Consider the following 14344-nt stretch of genomic DNA (forward strand, 5'->3'; position numbering starts at 1 on the left):
TTTTCCTTCGACTTCGCCTAATTTTTAACGTCCGCAGCGTAGTGAAGAAGTCAGCAAAGTTAACTGTAAAGCTGCAGTTTATGCCAAATAAGGTAAAAATCACCGCCCACAGCTCCTTGGCAACGGTACAGCCGACAAATAAATGAGATATCGACTCATCTCCGTTCTTGCATAGCTCGCATCTCTGAGCCAGATGAAAGCCATATTTTTGCAGTTGAAATTGGAGAGCCAATTTCCCGTGAACTAACTTCCAACAGGTGGCTGATCGACTAGGGGGGACGAACGAGTTCCAAATGAATCTGTTCCAAATAGCATGAGTTCCCGTAAGGAGATTGTCATAGAACAGCTTAGCTGTAAGCTTGCCCGAGTCCGACGGTTCCCAAATGCAGGAGTCCGAACCAGTTACCACGATCTGGTTGACGGTATTTTGTATATCTGCCGGCAGTGATTGCAGATTAACCCATGAACCGTTATGTCTGAAGTTGTGGATAGGCTCATATAGGTTGATCTGAGTTTGTACTGGCATATTGATTTGATCGGCAATGGGCGGCACCACCCATCTGTCAATCCAAAAGTTCAAACTTGTTATCAGTAGCTTATTTCTTAAAGCTATTTTTTAATTTTAGTTGCGTTTTGTTGTCTTAAAAAAAAGAGAAAAATGGCTAAATTTATTATTTTCTTCAATTGCAGACTCACGTTATTTACTTTGGCTTACTATTTTTATTTTCGCCCAAATTTCCCTTATCTCCATACCCTTACCTAAGCCTCGTTACAACCTTGAACACAGGTCTATTGATTGTTTGCATATTTTCATTCCAAGTGGTGGTGATTTGATCTTTGAGCAAACTTATAGTAATGACATGTTTATGGGCTGATTCGAGTGCTTATTGGTTACCCTAAGCACTTTGAATGAATAGAGTGAATTTCTTTTGTGGAGGAGTTGAATTTTGTGTTTTGATTCCAAGGAAAATGTTGAAAGAAGTGAAATGCTTGTTTTCTGTATTAAAACTCAATGCTTAGATTACTTGCTTGAAAATTCTTGATGCATACTCACTAGTGATATCGTGTGGATAGTTCTTGATTGAGTTTTGGATATTTTATATGCTTGAGGATAAGCATAGTTTACGTGTGAGGAAGTTTGAGAAGACTATTTTAGTCTTATTACTTTCTACCTTATTCTATGTAATTTGGAAATATTTTGATGTTCATTTGATGTTTTTATCTCATATTTTATTTTGAGAGAATGTTTAGGTCTTTGATGGAAAATCCGAAAATTTATAGATTTTTGAAGCATTTTCAAATCAGAGACCAGTTTCAGTTAAGGCATAGGCACGTCCTGTCTCAAATTAAGTTGTTATTGGAAAGCTGTAGCCAACCTCAATTAAAGCGTAGGCATGTGGGTGGACGAATTTGGAAGAGAAAAAAATATATTTGCATATTTGATTTGGGATATTATCTTATTTAGGCCCTGTTTGTTTGGGAGAAAATATTCTGTAGGAAAATATTTTTCCAATTTTCTAGTGTTTGTTTGGACAGGATAATAAGTCAAGGAAAATAAGTGGTAAGTCAATGGAAAAGGAAAGAAGAAATAAGGGAAAATGTTTTACCATTTTCAAAAAGGTAAAACATGTTTCCCAAAACATATGCATTTAGAGAAAAATTGTGAAAATGTTAAAAAATATAAAAATACGCAAAATATGAAACACGAAAAACATGAATAAGGTGAAAACATTACAAAACACGAGAATATGAAAAAACCGCAAAAATGTTAAAAAAAATATAAAAATACGCAAAATATGAAACACGAAAAACATGAATAACGTGAAAACATTACAAAACACGAGAATATGAAAAAACCGCAAAAACACTGAAAATGTGAACAAACGCGAAAAACACAAAAACATTAACAACACGAAAAAGTGACAAAACATTAACAACGTGAAAAAGTGACAAAACACGAAATATAAAAAAACGTGAAAAATACGAAAAACACGAAAAAGTGAAAAAATACGAAAAACACGAAAACGTGAAAAATGCTAAAATACAAAAACCTGACAATATGTGAAAAACGCGATAAACATGAAAAGACGAAACATGCAAACAAAACACGAAAACATGAAAAAAACGTGAATAACACAAAAAAGTAATAAAATGCGAAAAACAAAAAACGCGAGAAAAAAGAAAAACCGAAAAACTAAATGCGAAAAAATGAAGAAAAAATGCGAAAAAAACACAATAATGTTAATAACACGAGAAAATATATAATTTCTAGTACTAGATTTGAGGGTAATGTTGTCTTTTTAATGAAAAATATATATTCTATTCTATCTTATTCCACCAACAAAACATATGAATAATTTCTATTCCATTCTTTGATATTCTATTCCTTTGGAATAGCAATCATATTCCATTTCATTCCATTCCGCGAACCAAACGGCACCTTACAATTTATTTGTGTTTTTGGTGCTTAATTTGTGCTTAATACATGTGAATCTTTTTTTTTTTTGTGTTTTATATTGAAAATAAAAAATATAAAAAAAATCTATATTTAGTGGTTGGAAAATATTTTCCAGTCTTGTAGCCAAAAACCGGAAAATATTTTCCAGTATTGTTGCCAAACACAGAAAAATATTTTATTTTCCTGCACAATATTTTCTCTGCATAAAATTTTCCAGAACACAATATTTTCCCCCAAACAAACAGGGCCTTAGTTGTATTTTATTTTAGTTAAGATTTGAATATTTCCTATTATCTCTAATTTAATCATTAATTAATTAGAGATTTAATGTTATTTCTTTCTTTATCTCTTAGGGATATTTTAGTCTTTCTTCGTATAGTTTTTCCCTATAAATAAGAGACTTAACATTTGCTAGAGAGGCAAGCTAGGTTTTACAAATTTTCTATTATATCGTTGAGTTATTTTCATTATGAGTAGCTAAGTTTTATTTTCTGGTTCAATAGGTAATTCATTTGGTTGAAAGTTGTGAGGTTTCATGTATTAAACCTTTCAAGTATTAATTCAAGTATTGATTTTCTTCTTCATTTCTTTTTATGATTATTGAATCGCATTCAATCTTCTATTGCTAAGTAATTGTTATTGATTCGTAATTGTCTTCAATGAATTACAACAAGTAGCAAAATCGATCTTGTGTAATTGAGTTTTTATATGAGATTGAATGGGAAGAAAATTCAATCAATTGTTATTGTTTGTCGACGTTCCTCTCAATAGGAATTGATTTGATAAACTTTCTTAATCCTAATGCATTTAATCTCTAATTTCTTAATAACCGCATTAGGATTAAGAAAGTTTATCAATTCGATTCCTATTAAGAGGAATGTCGACAAACAATAACAATTGACTGAATTTTCTTTCCATTCAATCTTAAACAAAACTCAACTACTTAAGATTGATTTTTGCTACTTGTTGTAATTCATTCAAGACAATTACGAATCAAGAAAAATTACTTAGCAATAGAAGATTGAATATGATTCAATAATCATAAAAAAAAATGAAGAAGAAAGTCGGTATTTGAATTAATACTTGAAAGATTTAATACATGAAACCTCAGAACTTTCAACCAAATGAATTCCCCCTTGAACCAGAAAATGAAACTTAGCTACCCATATTGAAAATAATTCAACAATACAATAGTCCATGGAAAAACCCTAAGTAGAAAGACTAAAATATCCCTAAGCGATAAGGAAAGAAATAACATTAAATCTCTTATTGCTTAATGATTAAATTAGAGATAATAGGAAATATTCAAATATTAACTAAAATAAAATACAACTAAGTGGCCGTTTGTTTTGGGGGTTTCAAAAAAGGGTAAGGGAAAAAGGATGTTTCATTCCTTTTTGTTGGTGTTTGTTTTATCAATTCAATCATTTCATTTACCCTCTTTTAGTTTTGGGTTTACCCATAACTCCTCTAATCTCATTCTCCCAACCCCTCTAAGGTTTTCCATTCCTTTTTCTCTCCCTCTCACTAATTTTAACATATACTCTCTTTATAAAATTTCATTTTAGTCACAACATTTCCCATAGTGTTCCCATTTCATGCTTCCCATTTATGTCGTATTTGAGTCCATATCTGAGTATTACATGTCGAGTCTGACGTCCCAAAAGCACTGAAGACAGGTCCAAAGTCCAACAACCCTAACTGTTATTATTTTGTAGGTTTAATAGTTATATATATATATATATATATATAGAGAGAGAGGATTATACCCCATGTTGTACATCCTAGTTTGGTATTTTATATTCCCTATTTATTCAATTTTATCAATATTCACACTAATTAAAAGTATTCATAATAATAATCGAAATAAATCAAGTACTAAAGTTTAAGCTAATTCAACGTTAGAGATGAGTAAGCAAGTGTCCGAACTTATCTCTGAAGGGTTTGATAGTCGAGCGTTTTATATATTATATCGAATTTTTTCGATCTAGTGGACCGGGTGACGACTCTGTATAATTCAGATATAAGTTGTTCTACGTCACATTTTACCAAGCATCATTAATCGTATGTGTCCCACTTGTGATACGATGCACTTTTTTTTATGGACGACTCAGGTGAGACTCCTTCCTAGCAGTATCGTGCATTAGAGTGCACCAACTTGAGCGGCTCCTTTTCATGATACTGATAATCTTTATACGGTAAATGGTGTGCTTTCCCGAATTGGCATCCAACACATACAATGTCTTCTCAAACAGTAAGTTATCGAAGTCCATTGAGCATCGACTTCTTCATCATCACCTTCAACTTATGATAGCTCATGTGTCCTAGGCGTGCATGCCACATATCCGCTATCTCATTCTTCCTAGCCTTCTCTACATATGTTGTTTGTGTTGACATTACGTAGATAGACTCCAGTTTCGCCCCTCCACAAGCGGTGTGTTCCTAGCCTTGTCTATGCTTATAACATCGTTCATTAGGGAGAAATTTGCTTGTTCACTAGCTGTCTGGCTGCGGTTCCAACTTATTCTCTTTTATCTATAATCAACCTAACTTTATCTTGCATGCACGTTATCTATCCCGGTTATTTGTTTACTGTATACCTTGCGTTTAATTTTAGTTACTCTCACCACAATCTTAAGTCACCCAACTCACCATTCTAAGAACTCGGCTGATTCTATAAGAATATCATTGGCTTTTGACTGTCCTATCCTTATGGAGACGATAATATACTTTCACTTTATTAATTGTACTTAGTGCATTTGCTAGAGTCACACCTTTTGGGGACAACAAGTTTTTGGCGTCGTTGCCTCTTGATTAGCCAAGGTATTTTCTAATTCATTTAAACTTGTCTCTTTATCCCATCCACGAGTTGCTATGGCAAGTGCGTTAAAATGAATTATTAGCCACATGAATCTGTTTAAGTGACCTATTGGCCCCTTAATTTTTCTTATGATGATCTATTAGCTCCCTGAACTTGCTTAAAGTGGTGTATATTTTAATTTATCCAAATCCTCTCTTGTTCTGTCACGTGTACTTATAAAACTATTTATATCACTTTAAATAAGTTCAGCAGTGTAACGACTCGGTCCGAAGTGGGTGGCACCGGGGTAGAAACTCTGAGCAAGGAGCGACCCTAAGGGACGACGTTGGGGACAGGAATAAACTGAATCTCACATCGAAAATGGAGAGAGAGTGATGAGGCTTATTAGTAAGGTGTGAATCCAATACATGCAAACGCTTTTTAAAGCTGGAGGCCCAACATGTTGGATTTGGACCAAAGCAGACAATATCTACATGGTCTTAGGTCAGGTTGTTAAAATTGATATCAGAGCCGATTCTCCACATACGATGTGTGGTTCGGCGACAAACCAGGCAGAAGCTGGTCGGTCTATAACGACCCGGTCCGGAATAGGTGGCGTCAGTGTAGAAGGCATGAGCCATGAGTAGCCCTAAAGGATGACAATGAGGACATGAATAAACTGAATCTCACATAGGAAATGGAGAGGGAATGACTGAGACTTATTAGTAAGGTGTGAATCCAATACATGCAGATGCGTTTTAAATCCGGTGAGGTCCAAAGTGTTGGATTTGGACCAAAGCGGGCAATATCTACATGGTATTTGGCCAAGTTGTTACAATTGGTATTAGATCGGACTCTCCACATACGATGTGTGGTTCGGGGACGAGCCAGGCGGAAGCTGGTGGGCCTATAACGACTCGGTCCGAAGTGGGTGGCGCTGAGATAGAAGACCTGAGCAAGGAGCGACCCTAAGAGATGATGATGCGGATAGGAATGAGCTAAATCCAACATCGGAAATGGAAAGAAAGTGACTGTGGCTTATTAGTAAAGTGTGAATCTAATACATGGAGACGCATTTTAAAGCCGTGAGGTCCAAAGTGTACAATATCTATATGATATTGGGTCAGATTGTTACAAAAAAGACTAACAAAACACTCTATAAATGCAAAAACTCCATTTGTTTTTTTTCAATTTCAATGGCTCATCATGTATTAAACAAATTCTATATCTTATTATTTGTTTCCATGTATGTTTCATGATGTTATACATGATTAGGGGGGGACAATGATCATGTTACCTTGTTTCAACCTTCAACTTCAATTTTAATTTAATTGAAGACTTCCAACCCAACTTCAGTTTGACGTACATGATTTTGATTTTAGTCAAGATTGGATTGTGGTGGATCCATTTCCAATCAAGTTAAGTGGGCCACCTTCCATTCTACCCGCAATCATCGCACCCCTAATTCACCTCTCGGGTAAATTACACCCATGACCACTGAACTTTACCCATTTTCATATTATGGCTACTGAACTTCATTTCTTCCCGGTATGGCCACTGAACTTTACACTTTTTAACACCGGTGGCTACTTAACGTCTCAAAACGACCCATGACGGATAAAAATAAAAAATCCAAAGCGTTAATGATATTCTAAGGAACTTGAATTCTTGAAAATTTTCGTTTTGAGGTCATTTTGGTGTTGTTTGGTTAGGAGAGGGAAAGTGAATTTTTAGAGAAAGGAAGCTCCAAAAAATGTGATTTTCGAAAATAAAAAATGTGGTTTCATGGTAAATGTCGTTCTGAACAACTTTAATTCTTGAATATTTTCATTTTGAGGTCGTTAATGATCGTTAACGGTCATTTTAAGAAATTAGTTAAAATTGAGTGGCCACTGGTGTTAAAGAGTGTAAAGTTCAGTGATCATACCGGGAAGAAATGAAGTTCAGTGGCCATAATGTGAAAATGGGTAAAGTTCAATGGCCATGGGTGTAATTTACTCCAAATAAATACCTGTGATTTGATTTCAAGCAAATAAATACATGTGGTATGCTCCATTTTTCAAAAACGCGGAAACAGTGAAGATACATGTATTTGCCTAAATTAAGTGTTTATTTATGGTTTGTTATTACAAAAACATCCAAACCACAACTATCTATTTGTAAAATATTCAAACCACAGGTATCTATTTATAAAAACACGCAAACCACAATAATTTATTTGAAAAACGAAGTGTACCACAGGTATTTATTTGCTCGAAATCAAACTACGGGTATTTATTTGCCAAAACTTAAAACCATAGGGGTTATATTTGAAATTAACCCTTCTAATAATTCCCCTTTTTAAGAGGGATAAGGTGGGTGGGTTTTTCACTGAATTTTCAGTGTAGTCTCTAAATAAATAGGGGTGTGCCTCGGTACGGTTTAAACCGTATATCGAACCGAACTGATTAAATTTGGTTTTTTAGTTCGTTTTTTTTACATTTCAGTTTAACGTCGGTTTTATTTTTTTAGTACATTTCAGAATTTAGTTAGGTTTGATAAGAAATTTAAAAAAATAGAACCGCACCGAATTACACGTATTCTATATTATATATATATATATATATATATATATATTTGAATTTACAAATTTAATTTTGTTTATTATTGTTGAGATAATAAGCTAATATGAATACATTTTTGGAAGTGTTTTAATTTTTTTTTTTACCGTTGAGGTAAATTTAATGATGAAATATAGTGATTTTTATTTATTATTCGGTTTGTTTAGTTTAAAACCGAACTGGATATTTCGGTTTTATATGTTATTCGGTTTGGTTCGGTGTGAATTATTTTGGTAATTTTGGTTTGGTTCTGTTTTGAACCGATGCAACCCCTGTCTGTAAACGGCCACTCAGCTGCAATTTGTTCTCAATAAAATCAAACAACTTTGAATTTTATCTTAATTAAGTTACTCTAACGACTTTAAGAGCAAAAAGAAATGGAAAAATTAACGTAGTTGCGACATCAATAATAATTCACTACTGGCCGAAACAATACGCGACTACCACCTAAATGACACATGGATGTAACCAAGTTAGCCAAAATGACATAAGTCAATTAGGTGGCATCCACGTGTCGTTTCGGTCGGCTAGGTTATAATCACGTGTCGTTTCAATCAGCGGTGAAAGTTTATTATTGCTGATGTGGCAGTCACATCAGTTTTTCAGTGTCTTTTTATTATTGAAGTCGTCGTAGTGACTTAATTGAGATAAAATTCAAAGTTGGGTGATTTTATTGAGACAAATTGAAGTTGGATGTCTAGTTTGAAATAATCATAAAAATTCAGTGACCAACGATGAACTCGGATAAGATGCACCCTAATATTGACAGTCACGAGCAATTTTACCTCTAGCGTTTAAAAGTGTGCAAATTTTATCTCTAATATTGGTAGCGAAAAACAAATTTACCCCTAAGATTGACATGTCGAGTCAATTTAAGAAATCAATATAAAACACATATTTTATTCCTTATTCTGCACCAATTGCTAATTAATTGGTTCTAAAAAAATTTGCATTTTTTTTGTGATTCAAGAATAGAATTTGAGATTAATATTTTTTAAATTCTACCAAATATTTGGATTTTTTCCAATTCGTACAAAATACAATACAATTTTTTAAATTTTTTCCACGTACATTCATATGGTTATGTTTGTTAGTAATGACTGATAAAATGGCGCACATGTAAAGTATAGATGATACACTTCATGACCAAAAGGATAATTTAGTAAATTATTTTTTAAATTGACCAAACTTGATAACGTTAATGATAAAATTGCACAATTTTTTAGAGTTAACGGTAATTTTGCTTCTGACCATCAACGTTATTTCTGCACCTCGCCCGTTTTTAAAACACAAAAAAAAATCAACAATTTAAAAAAAAAAAAACAAAGGGTAAATAATATTTATGGCCACTAAATTTTACTCATTTTCATGATATGATTACTACTTTTCAAAACGTAACATAAAAGTCACTCAACTTTACACTTTCTAATGTTATGGGTATGACCACTGAACTTCAATTAACACCCAAACATAATCGCGGATACCCTCAAAATAAAAAATTTCAAAAAATTATGATATTCTAAGCAATTCTAATTCTTCAACTTTTTCGGTTTTAGATTATTTAGGTGTTGTTTGATTATGAGAGAGAAAATGAATGTTTAGGGAGAGAGCTCCGAAAATGGTGATTGTGAAAATAAAAAGTGTAGTTTAAACAACTTTAAATCTTAGAAGTTTTCATTTTGAGGTATTCAACGGTTATTTTGAGAAGTTAATTGAAGTTTACTGGATATAATATTAGAAAATGTAAAGTCAAATGATTTTTATGAAAAGTTTTGAAGTTTAGTGATCATATCGTGAAAATAAGTAAAGTTTGGTGTCATGGATGGAATTTACCCAAAAAACAATAGGTAAATTACACTTATGACCACTGAACTTTACTTATTTTCACAGTATGTCTACTAAATTTCAAAACGTAACATAAAAACCACTCAATTTTACATTTTCATTATGACCACTAAACTTTAACTAACATCTCAACATGACCATTAACGACCCCAAAACGAAAACCTTCAAGAATTAAAGTTGTTTAGAACGACATTTACCATGAAATTACATTTTTTATTTTCCAAAATCACTTTTTTCTTAAGCTTTCTCTTTAAGAATTAATTTTCTCTTTCCTAACCAAGCAACACTTAAATGACTCCAAAACGAAATTTTTGAAGAATTAAAGTTGTTTAGAATATTATCAACTCCTGGAATATTTTATTTTAGGGTCGTTAACCGTCATTTTGAGGCATTGATTGATTGAAGGTTAATGGTCATTATGTTAGAAAAGGTAAAGTTGAATGACTTTTATGTTACGTTTGAAGTTTAGCGAGTAACCGTAAAAATGGATAAAGTTCAGTGCGATCGATGCAATTTACCAAATAATAATAATAATAATAATAATCTTCATTTATGGCTGTCCAATTTTCTTTAAAGCAGATTGACAGGATCAGTACAGTCTATTTCTCAACTAATTTAAATGTTTCTTTCCCCACATCTAATTAAACTTCACCCAATCAATGCTTCCTTCATTTTTCCATAAATTAACTTGTATAGTCTTTGAACAAAAACATACACATAAAAAAGTTAGGTAGTTAAAAAAAATAAAAATATATATAGGGTTAATTACAATAATTATCCTGTGGTTTGGCCGATTTGCAGACCTTTACATGTGGGTTTTTTTTTTTGCAAACGCAACCCTGTGTATCGCAAAATTTTGTATTTGAGTTCACTTCGTCAGAATTTGATCGATAACGACTTCGAAATGAAAATTTTCAAGAGTTAAATGATATTTTAAGTAACTTTAATTCTTCAACTTTTTAGGTTTTTAGGTGGTGTTTTTTTATGAGAGAAAGATAATGTTTAGAGAGAGAGAAATCTAAAAATGATGATTTTGAAAAATTAAGAATAAGGTTACATAGTAAATATGATACTAAACAAGTTTAATTCTTGAAAATTTTCATTTTGAGGTCGTTATCGGCCAAATTTGGCAAAGTAAAAAAACATGTAAAATTTTGCAACCATAAGGTTGTGTTTGAAAAAAAAAAAATACCACAAGTACTGGTCTGTAAATCGGCCAAACCACATGGTAGTTATTTGTAATTAACCCTAGTTACACTTAGATTGTAAATGAGTCGAGCCACTCATTAACGGTTTGGTGTTCGGTTTAATAAAAGCTCGACTCGACTCAATTTATAAACGAGCCGCTCGCGAACATTATTTAGAAGCTCGATTTGTTAACGAGCCGAGCACGGTCAAGCTCGGCTAGAAAGCTCATGAACATGCTCGATTATAGGCTCGTGAACAAATTCATGAACAAGCTCAATAGAAGTTCGTGAATAAGCTCATGAATAATATCGAATGAGATGTTTAATGTTTAACGATAGATAGATCTATTTTTTTTATTTAAAATGAAATGTTTAAGGTTTATGCATGTAAAATTGTATTTATTTCATTTGCTAAACATGTTATTATTTTATTTGATATTATTTCATTCGCGAACACAATAAAAGAGATTGTTCATATGAACATGCTTAAGGAGCCGCTTGCGAGCAAAAATTGTGAACAAAATAAATGAGCAGCTCGCGAGCTAAACTCGTGAACAAGATAAACGAGTCAGCTCGTAAGCAACTCGTGAACAAACGAGCTTCTAAATAAACTGAGCTCAAACACAAATTTGAGCTCGAACCTTGGCTCGAGCTCGTTAATATTATGACGAGCCGAGTTTGAGCCTGCCAAAGCTCGGCTCGGCTCTATTACAACCATATTTATGTAACAATTTACACTTTTTATCGATTGCGTGTCTGTGATTTTTTTCCTTTCAAACGGGAACTGAGATTTTCACATTGTTAAAAATAATGATCTTTTAGGTTGACAATGTTAAACTAACAGTTGACGATATCAAAATTGAAAAATTTCAAAAATTTATGATATTCTAAACAACCTTAATTTTTCATTTTTTTTTTAATTTTGAGGTCAGTTAGCTGCTGTTTGGTGAGGATAGAGAAAGCGAATGTTTAGAGAAATAAAGCTCTGAAAATGATGATTTTGAAAAATAAAAAATTTAGTTTCATAATAGATATGATATTAAACAACTTTAATTATTGGTATTTTTTCATTTTGAGGTCATTAACTGTCATTTTCATAGTGTCAAACTAAAAGTCTTTGTTTTTAGTAAAAAGAAAACCTCGGTTTTGTTTGGAATTTTTTTTTTTTAAAAAGTTGTGCACAATGCACTTACATTAAATAAAGGAAGATTACATTAAAAAGAAAAAAAAACTCTCAACCCACCCATCCATGTGATTCGAACCCATAACCTCTACTAGGGGTGTGCATCGATTCGGTTTAAACCGCATACCGAACTGAACCGAGTGAATTCGGTTTTCCGGTTCGGTTTTTTTAACAATTAGGTTCGGCATCGGTTTTAATTTTAAGTGTATTTCGGTATTCGGTATTCGGTATTCGGTTCGGTTCGGAATTACACATATTTTACATCTTTATATATATATATACACATATATATTTGATTATACAAGTTTAATTTTATTTTTTTATTGTTGAGATAATAACCCAATATAGATATATTTTGGAAATATTTAAATTTTTGTTGTTGTTGAGGTAAATCTAATGAGAAAATATAGTGATTTTTATTTGTTGTTTGTTATTTTTAACTTAATTCGGTTTATTCGGTTTAAACCGAACCGAACCGCATATTTCGGTTCGGTTTTAATTCGGTTTTACCTATTATTCGATTCGGTGTCGGTTTGAATTATTTTGATCATTTCGGTCGGTTTTTTCGGTTCGGTTCGCTTTTGTACCGATGCACCCCCTAACCTCTACAGTCATAAGTAAGCTCTCAACCAACAAGCTAAGAGCTTCACCACTTGTTTACAAAAAAAAATTACACAGGTACATGTTTGACAAAACGTGAAAGCATAATAATATTTTTTACTTTTACCCAAAAAAATTTCACGATTCCACACATTTTCAACTAAAATAATAAATAAATATATATATATATATATATATTTAAATGATATGTTTTTAAAGCAGTGTTGATTTTGACTCTGAATTACCAAATAAAATCATTATTAAAATATATTAGAAAATGGTTAAAATGTTTGATTTTTCTAGTGGTTTAATTCATCATTTGTTTACTTAACTTATCCAAAAAAAATTAATTCCTCAGAATTTTAAAGTGTTTCGATATTTTTCTAAATTGACTTCAAATATCTTAACAGCTTCCCGAACTTGCTTAAAATATAGTCAATTAATCTTTTAGTTACAAAGCAATAAACTGCATATTAAATATGTATTGCACGCGTCTCGGAAAAGAAAGAAATTGACATGTCGGACATGGAATGATACATAGAAAAAAAAGGGGTTAATTATTATTATTTCACCATGAAATCCAATATCTCATGTACTTGAGCAGAATTTTTGACGTTTCTTACTCCAATTGTAACAACTCTTCCTTCCAGTTTACCATACAATTAAAACACAGGCAAAAGTAAATAATGTTATTACATAATTCACAAAGTTACAGCTTTCACGATGAAAAAAATAATTACTCCCTCTATTCCATTATATTAGTTAACTAAAATATGAATTTTCAGTTTTATATGAGCTCAATTATTGTTAGGTTTAATTGGAGTTAGATTAATTTTCCAAATTCAGAACCTGGTGAATTGCATTGATTTTTTTAATTCACATTTATCTAACTCATATGGATTGTATTTTTTATTTTTATGCATTTTTGTACGGACGGGTATAAAATTTCACAAAATAGTTGTTTATTTAAGTTGGTGACATATTGAAGAAAATAATTATAGAGGTATTGAAACATTATACTTAGCATGAAATTTATTTCAATTATAAATCATGTTTTGTCATAATTACCATTCTAAGTTTATTTGTCATTTTCAGTGATTGATTTTATATCTATATCTATACTATATATAATAGCAGAAGCAGAGAGAATTTACAAGAAATGTTTTAGAGCCTTTGGCTTAGTTGGCATCGTAGGAGCAAAAAGAATAAATGAGTTTTTTTTTAAAAAAAAAAAGAATAAATGAGTTAATTAGCTTTTATTATCTCTATATTATATTATAAGTACTACATTAACATATTACTTATTGTCAATTATTAGCCCATTAATTAAAGTAATAAAAGAAAGTATGAGTTATAAGAAGATGAAAAAACACTGAGTGAAAGAAATCCAAAAGTTATAAATAAACCTATATATAAAACATGATCTCGAAGCTGTCAGAATGATCTCGGAGAATAATGCTATTTGCTTAAATAGCCAGAATTTAATCAAAGGGATTAGAAGGATTTGTTCTTCCTTTGATTCTTTTAGCCTCAGCCATATTTATAGGGAACAAAATCGGGTGGCGGACCGTCTAGCGGCTGAAGGTCATGCCAGGATATTGGGGCTCTCAACCTTTTCTTCTCCTCCGGATTTCATTTCGTCTCTTATCTTGGATGACATGGTGGGGTCAG

Source organism: Euphorbia lathyris, chromosome 3 (assembly GCF_963576675.1).
Source record: "Euphorbia lathyris chromosome 3, ddEupLath1.1, whole genome shotgun sequence".
NCBI lineage: Eukaryota > Viridiplantae > Streptophyta > Magnoliopsida > Malpighiales > Euphorbiaceae > Euphorbia > Euphorbia lathyris.